Source organism: Branchiostoma floridae, chromosome 19 (genome assembly GCF_000003815.2).
Source record: "Branchiostoma floridae strain S238N-H82 chromosome 19, Bfl_VNyyK, whole genome shotgun sequence".
Classification (NCBI taxonomy): Eukaryota; Metazoa; Chordata; class Leptocardii; order Amphioxiformes; family Branchiostomatidae; genus Branchiostoma; species Branchiostoma floridae.
In genome coordinates this window covers 399160-408415 of record NC_049997.1, presented here as the reverse complement: position 1 = coordinate 408415, position 9256 = coordinate 399160, and positions in this window count along the sequence as shown.

Here is a 9256-nt window from a genome sequence, read left to right as displayed (position 1 = left end):
CATGCATTATTATGACAGTGGAAATCAAAATGTCCGATGCCGAACTATAGAGCAGTGTCAATTTTAAACAGTCCGGGAGTTTCCACCCATAGTCTGGGTTTTACTTCCGTCAGAAATCTGACTCCTCTGCGCAGTGTTTGCTTTCACCAAACACCGCAGGTCATCGTACAAACGGGTCAAAGGAGAGTACCTGACTGAATTGCACGACAATGGCAGGTTGAATGCGGTCACATATATCTCACAACTTACCTGCAGCAGGGATTTCATGCGCAGTAAAAGGCCGTACTTTGAAAGTTTGGGAAGCTTCGGACACAATACTTTTTGCCCACCGTTCATGTTGTTCCCAGGGTGCAATACCAGAGTCCTGGCTACAGGGGGCGCTTCTTCCAACACCTCCAACCTCCAGGTGTTGTCGGACGTCTTTAACGCACCTGTGCACATCTTAGACACGGCCAACTCCGCGTGTCTGGGTTGCGCATACAGGGCTAATCATGGTCAGTGCTTTCCCTTAATTTTTTTCTTCAAAATTACATCACAACAGTCGTAGTGGTTTAGACAAGACAAAGAGGTTATTGTAACAAGGCGATGAATGATAGCCCATGCCACATACTCTACAATCGCAAAGGATGACAAGTTATTTTAAGATATATATACAATAGAATTAAAACTACAATGAATAAGATAACAATTTTATTTTTATTCGCAACAAATTCTGTTTACATTTCTATTTTGTATATATATATATATTTTTTTAAATCTCTTTTAATTTTCATTTCTATTTCTATTTGTCTGGGGTTTCCTACAGGAATGAGTATGGTCAGTGATTTTCCCTTGATATTTTTTTATGTCACAAGTATTATAGTTGTTGAGTCAATATATCCCCTTTTTTTACAATTTATTTCTTATTTTGAACAAAATTTTACAATTATCGAACTAAACCCTCTTTGATCAAGTAATAAAATCATGCAAGGAGCCAGCGTTCTCGCACCAAGCTGGTCCTCAGGCTTCATTTAGCATCATGTTTCCAATAAAGGTTTTTTTGGGAGAAATTGTGTTTAAAATCCGAGAAACAACAAATTAAATTAGTGTGGCTTAAGTAACCAGCACAATAACACATTGTCTTCCTGTTTTGTGAATAATTGCAGGCTGGCTGGGCACTAGCAAGGTGTCATTCCAAGAGGTAGTCCAGGGGGCGCCGGAGTACAAACTTGCTGTCACGCCAAACTCAAGAGCCAAACAGGTAAGGGAACGTGATTTGTATGTGTGTGTGTGTGCGTGTGTGTCTATATTTCGATGTGTGTGTTTGTGTGTGTATGTCTGTGTGTATGTGTGTGTATGAATGTGTGTGTCTATTTATGTGTGTCTTGTGTGTGTCAGTGTATGTCTGTGTGTGTGTGTCTATGTGTGTCTGTGTGTTTATGTGTGTACGTGTCTGTGTGTGTGCGTGTGTGTGTGAGTGTGTATTTGTCTCTGTGGGCCGTGTTGTTTGGCCTCACACGTTGGGTTACTGTGAAAACCTCCCTTTACCAACCGAAGTCAGGTACCATTTTTTACACCATGGGTGGACTGAGGAAAGTTGGAAAGATGGATGGATGGATGGACAGATGGATGGATGGATGGACGGATGGATAAATTGGAGCCCTGGATATAGTATGTACATGAAGAAGAGAGCCTAGTAGTAGAGAGAACAGTCAACTGTTGCTTTTTGGTCCATACTTGACAACACATATACAAAAACACTGGTTTTAAGCTTGGTAAAAAAAAAAACTGTGTTTTTGTAACCTTGAAACAATGTTTCTTTTTGAAGTTGCCCAATTCCATCAATGGCATCAAGTTTCTTAAAATGTTACCACTATTCTTGTGAAGCTAAAGACACTCTGTAGTTGATTTGGGTACTCTTTATTATTCTGACCACTTGCCGAATAAGGCTAACGTCACATTTGCACAAAGGGGTCCGGCCGGGTAGGTTAGGGGCTGAATTGTTGCACTTTCGGGCGGGTCCCCGTGAGACCCCCGGCGGCTGCCGGGCTATTTTGGGGCTCGGGCGGGGCCCCGGTTGATTCTAAGTCGGACATAAAATCAATCGGGGCCCGGGCAGGAAAATACGCCGAATCAAAGCCGTCAACTAACCGTGAACACGTCGGCAGGGTCCCCCACAGTACCTGCCCGGTACCCGCTCGGTACTCCGGCGGTACTCGACGGTACAGGCCCAACCTTCTTGCATTACAAACTATTGCATCCGTTGTATCATCCCGGAACACCGCCAGGGCCGCTAACGGGTCCCTCGGTCATCAAACAGGACTATCTGGGCCATGGTCACATTTCCACATAGGGACCCTGGCGGGTAATTTACGGGCTGTTTTTTTGCTCTTCCGGTCGGGGTCCTGCTGGTCTCCCAGCGGCTGCCGGGTTATTTTTCGTCTCGGGCGGGGCCCTGGTTGGTTTTAAATCGGACTTAAAATGAACCGGGGTCCCGGCGGGGAAATTATTAAGGAAATATCATCAGTAAAACATTCATTTTCTAATCTTCTCAATGGAAGTTCCCACACGCATAAGGCGCATAAAGGACTTAAAGTCGCAAGAATGTTCTCGCATTTATAGCTTGCTCATCAGCGTATCGTAGACCCCAAAACATGGTTCGGAGCCTAACCCAACATATTCTTCTCTGGCACTGCCGTTCCGCTTGTCTCTCCTCTTCCACTACCCATGTAGCAATTGCAAGAACAAGGAAACGGTGACGAGCCGTCGCCACCCTCAGCCTGAGCTGAGCAAGCGGCATGTGCTCACCTTGTCAGTCGAAGTGCAGTGGCATTTTCCGCTTCTAGTAGTGTTAGTACCTCGTAGCACAGTTGCAAAAGTCAACGAAGACGAGCCAACGAACGCTTATATACACCCCCCCCCCCAAAAAAAAACACATGATGGTCGTGGTTCGCGGGGCGTACGACAGGGACCATACAGTTATTTACAAGGGATGAATCGGCCGACCCACTGCCAGACCCCTACGGGGTACCCGTGGACATCCACAGGGCAGCTCACGGTTGCCTGGCGAACATCGAGCAATAAAGGGTTAAAGCATACGACTATTGCACAAAAGCCGCCGGAATGCCCACCGGAGCCCCCCGGGACCTCTGACGGGACGCGTGAAGAAAAAATGATTTGTGACTACGTGAGCCGATGTCTACCCGGCTTCAGAGCCCGGCCGGGGCCTACATCAGTTAGACACCGCGCGGACCCCCTATGTAATGTGACGTAGGCCTTACTGCCCTACCGTGACTTCCCTGTCCAAATAATGGAAATTCGCCCCAATATTTGCTGCCCTGTTGCCATCGCAACCAAGAATATTAAGCCAAAAGCTGATAGAAAGGTATCTTGGAGTGTAATGTATCATTTAATTACACAAAATGTGCAAAAAGAACTGAAGTAATGCAGTCAGTGCTTGCAGAACTTAGCAACGTCACACAAGTACATGGCAAAGGGGTATCCAAACTTCAGGGGGTATGTACAGGGGGGTTAGAGTTTTACAATTGCCTACTTTTTGTGATTTCTGTGTTTAGATAGATCATCTCCATATTCTAGGATGTGTATCTCAACAAGTTTGTACTAATGCCCCCCCCCCCTAATAGAATGCGATTGAGGTAAACGAAAGGGTTTGAATGTTTTTTAAAGAAATTTATGGAGGCACCAGTGCCCCGTGGCAGTCAGAGCCTTCGAAACCAGCCGCATTATCAACATGAAGGAGAAAAGAGCGCCCAGGAAAGCCAAACAAGCTGTAACAAACACGCAACCAGCTTGACTTCATACACACATGGGGGGGGGGGGGCGCTCATCTGTCTTAGCGACGGGAGAACCAGAGACTCACCTTTAACGGGTACATTACATACGTGTTACTTACTTGATAAGGTCTCCTCATCACTTCTAGTGGACGATACAACCAGAAAAAAGATCGACAGACAGAGTGCCGGCAGTACCGTGTCCATAGCTGCTGGTGGTGGTAATGTTTGTTACCGAATTTGGCAACCCACCTCACACAGCCTCCAAGATCAGTGGCAGTACCGATCTGGCGTTATCGGGCAAAGGGCCTGCTCAGCTGGTTTCATCTACCGAACAATCATTCTGGGAACTGAATTGTTGCATTTTTGGCTACTATTTGAATTCTTCGTTTGTTCTCAGGCAACAACCATTTTTTACGGGGGTGAAATTCCACCCGTGGCTAAGATAATATTCCAAGCCATCAACCAAAATGAATCTTTTGGAAAACATTCCAGGGATTGTGGAAAAATGAAGGAACCTGTGATTTTGTCTAAAATTTGCTGCAAATCAAGTCGCAAAAGCAGGCGACAGCATTTTTACATTTAAATGAGAACGAGCCATTTGCGAAGAGGACAGAGGAGACTCGGGAGCTATAATATAGCTGGATACCAGGCTACACTACGTGACGAAATTAAGAAGAATTCTGATTAAACTTCTGGTCAAATGTACATCTTTGTATTCTTAATTTTCTTTCTTCGATCAAATGCTTGTCGAGTTTCGGGTCATGACATTTAGTCACATGGTTGTCCCTGAAGCCAGGTCACTTTATGTGCTCGACAAAAATTGTGAATTTTAGCGCATTATAGAACATAGCTGAATTTAAAACGACATCTTAGTTACATTATCAAAAATTGATATTTACAATTATAACAGAGTCATCGCTTAAGTCAGCTTTAATTCAACACTGTAAGCACATTATCAGTCATTGTAGTACCAATATGATATGCATTGGACATTAACAATGTTAAAAGAAAGAAACTGTTCAAGAGACATCTTCTCCAAAGTAACAGAACCTCCGAACAGCATTTAGCTAACTATTTGCCCTACTTTAGGGAGCAAAGAAAGACGACCCCAAGCCTTACTAACACTCATTCAACAGACAATGTTAAGGGCTACACATAATCAGAGTCAGTGCCAGTAAAGTATTTCAGTTCCCCAATTCGACAGATTTAACTACAGCCCTAAATGGCGATTTCTGGCCAAAGGCAAAATTTGACCTAATTTCTGGGCCAACACGTGACTAAAAGTCATGATCTGAAACTCTACAAGCATTCATCTGATACCTAGATGTACATTTGACTTGAAGTTGAATAAGAATCCTTGTTTACTTCGTCACGTAGCGTACGTTGAACATGGCTAAAATTCACAATTTTCGTCAAATGCAAAAAATGGCCTACTTTCAGGGACAACCACGTGACTGAACGTCATGATCCGAAACTTTGTAAGCATTCATTTGCTAGACAATACATAGATGTACATTTGACTAGAAGTTAAATAAGAATCTTTGTTTACTTCGTCACGTAGTGTACGTTGAACATGGCTAAAATTCACAATTTTCGTCAAATGCAAAAAATGGCAAAAAAGACAACAACGTGACTAAACATCATGACCCGAAACTCTACAAGCATTTATTTGATAGGCAATACATAGATCCACATTTGATAAGAAGTTGATTTAGAAATATATTTTACTTCGTCATGTAGCGTACTTTGAACATGGCTAAAGTTCACAATTTTCGCCAAACACAAAAAGTGGCCTACTTTTAGGGACCGTCACGTGACAACCAAACAAGACCCCAAACTTTGCAACAATGCATTTGATAGATATTCTAATGATCTATATATGGTACAAATTTCAAGCCAAAAAAAGTACCAGAGCGGCACTTATAGCGTTACAAAGTTGGGCCAAAAATCACATTTTTTTGAAGCTTGAAACATTGCACTGTTTTCACGCTGCCCAAGAACTAAAATGTACGACTTTGGAAATTTCACAACAATTTTTAAAAAGCCAAAATGTTGGTCTATTCAAATCTTGTTTTGTTTTGATGATAGATTTAAAGGTGTTGCCGAGACAGTGCCGTAAAATATACTGATTTCTGTGTTTTTGAGATGCGAAAATTGGGGAAAATGGCCAGAAAACTTTGTTTGCCCGTTACCATGGCAACAAGGAGTTTTGATCTAAAAGAAAGCTATTTTGAGGGGTTGTGGACCAAGTACTATCACTGTGCAAAATATGAGCCAAAGCTATTTTTTGACCTTTGCCACCATTGTTTGATCCTTACAGACATTTGCTCTTAAATAGCCCAAATTGTTGAAATTATTTTCTGAATTCGAATGGTTATGGGAAAACTTGGTTTCTGTTACAAATCCCGTTGAGGGACAATAAACAGGCAGTTCCGTCCAACATTGGCACCAAAAAAAAAATGGCATGGACTCAAAACTGTCAAAGTTAACAAAGCTGTCTTTTTGTGGCCTAGGCTTAGTGGACTAAACCTGATAACTCCATAGAATCCCCTGAAGTGACTGAACAATACGCCACACAATAGACAGGATCCTACTGTACCTAGGACGTTATAAGTAGATCTTTTGTAATACCCTGATTCAAAGGCGTGAGAAATACGCTTGTTGTTCGGAAGCCGCCACAACTTACAGGGATTGTCGTGAGTGCGGTTGGAAATTAGAAAATGTCCGTGGCAATGGACTACCATACAAATTATGACAAGCACGCGGTCTCCATACTCCAATTTTATCCCAAAGTAGACACTGTGGTCCCTGGGGCATTGTGTGCTAATTTGACCACGGGCGACTTGCCGAGATGTCATTTTCTCATTGAATGTCAAGAGTTAAGCATAGTATTACACAATTGGGAATCGGACGTCTGTGACCATTTGTGTATTGTGTACTGTAAGCACCTAATTTGGCCACGAGGAAATGGGCAAAGATGTAATTTTGTCGGTGAATGTAAAGAGGTACGTTGGAAGCATGTCTACAATTGTGAAGCAGAAATCACTCGTACACGAACAATCACCACGATCGATTGAAAGTAGAACGACTAACACGTCGATCGGTTGCAAAGCCCATGCAAATTTGTGAAAAACTCAGAAATTATGGCGGCTCTTTGCAAAAGCTGTGAAGACTGCCTTCTTCAAAAGGAAACGCTAGACGACCCTAAAACTGATGCGAGCGAAAATATGAAATATTTATTCTGGTCGCCTATTCGCCCGGATGTTAGACACGTGATCCATCCATTGTATAAATATGCAGATTAGGGGCATCTCGTCACTCGTTAGGCCGCCTCCAACAACGGCTGGAGCTGAAGCGACGGCTCCTCCGCAAGCAGACAAAACTTCCCGCGGCGGCAAGAGTAGGTCTGGACGCCGCAGGGTGACACGAGGCAATCCGAGGACTCATGCGGCCACGGCGTGGTTACCATCAGGTCGACGTTTGTTCTTTCCACGGAAGGTTTGGTGTCGGTTTCCAGTGGTCGGTCGGTACATTTTCTGCGCTTCTCCCGTATTTTAAAATTTTCTTTTTCGTGTAATGTTGCGTCTTGATATTTCTTTCGCCGGTTGTGATTTTCTTCTAGCACGCTTGGAATTCTGAGCCGGCTGTATCGTTCTAATTTGCATTCCTGTCGCTTATTCGTATGTATGAGCTTCAGAGCGGCGGGGGAGGAAAGACCCTAGTGCAGAGGATGGCTGCCTTACACTTTTTGCTCGTTTTAAAGTTTCTTTCCTTTTATCCTAGGCCGGGTCGAGTTTAGGACGTTTTCTAGTTCACGTTGGCGTTTTGCTCCGCTTGGAGCTGAGTGATTTTTGTGCGATTTCCTGATTTTGTGTACGTTTTTTTAGCAGGATCCGACAGCTACTCCAAGCAGATAGTTGGTGCCCACATGGCAGATGGTAGTCTCCGGAATTCCTTTGTCTTCGCCATGTTCTTGTATCCTTTCTATCCTCTGCGAAGGAAAGCTGTGGGTGTTTGCTTTCATTGCTAAGGCGTGGAGCAGAACGAGAGTTTCCAGATTTTTATGCCATTCTTTGATTTTCGTGAATATTTCAGGCAGGGACAGAGGACGACGATGGCATGATCCATGAGGCAAGATGGCGACCCCCCTTGGTTTCTTTGTTTTCAGGATTACGGGTCATCCCTCTGGGAGAGCCTGGCGTAGCGTTCAGCCAACCCACCTGAGCTTGGAAGGCTGCAGCTGGTTCGATTTGGGTGTCTTTTTCCCGTTTTTTCGGCCAGGTTGAATTTTTCTTTTGCTTCCTAGATTGAACGTCGAGGCTGTGTATGGGGTTTTCTGCTACCATTTGTTTTAGTTTACATGTGTATGAGTGCGTACCTGTAAGGCGCATGGATGTGTGAATGCGCGTGGCCCAGCCTTACGCCACGTAACGCGGCTCGCTCGCATGTGGGGGGGGCTGGGCGGTGTGGAAGATGCGTATGTTTTAGACTTGTCTGTCTGGGACCGGACCTGTTGCCGGGCGCCCGTCCCTTCCCACTGTCTCATGGTTCACGTGTTGTTTATACAGGTCCGACGCTCTCCCCCTCCAACAACAGGGATGCGCGGGACACACCACCACCCAGAGCCGGCATAAGCCACCCTCAACCTCGCCAGATGTGCGGCCTGATAGGACCCGTTGGTGGCCTGCACAAGCCTTAGCAGCAGAGAGGGCTCAAGACGCGCCGGGAACCTGTTAGCCGAACAGTTAGGCTGTGATGTTTTATGTTGTGAACCATGTTCTTTGTGCCGAACATAGTGCTACAAGGGACAGCGGTCAAAGGATCAGGGTCGGCTGGCGCTCCAGTCCCCGACACCGCCCAGCCCCTGCCGGTCAGTTCAGCTAACCCCGCCGACAACTCAAGGAACTGTAAGTCATTTTCCCCCTACTTTTCGTGAATAGATTTTAACATGTCGTTCTCCAGTGCGATGGGGTGCCGCGGGATGCTGGAGGGTTAGGAACTAATCGAGCAACCCTGTTTTGAGATTGGTCTGACCAAGAACGTCTTTGGTCTGACGCCTTTTATAGCACGGCAAGATATCATTCAGTGCGATGGGGTTCCGCGGTAAGCTGAATGACCCAAAAAGTGTGCAGTCTTTCTCCATCTTGGTGTGACGTTATCCAGTGCGAAGGGTTTCCGCGGAAGGCTGGACGATCCGAGATATTGTGTTCTTTTAATCCTTTTTTTTCGTGATTTGTTGTGATATCATCCAGTGCGAAGGGGTTACGCGGAAAGCTGGATTTTTGGAAAACCCTAAAAGTTGTGTACGCTCTTGTTTGACATTTGGCGATTTTATCCAGCGCGACGGGGTTCCGCGGAAGGCTGGATAACATGCTATGCGGGAGTGTGTAAGGACTTGGCCCGGACTGAGGCTTGGTTATAGTGTATGTGGGACACGGGCATAAGGAATGGAGTGAGCAATATGTTTTGGCGTTTTTTGAAAT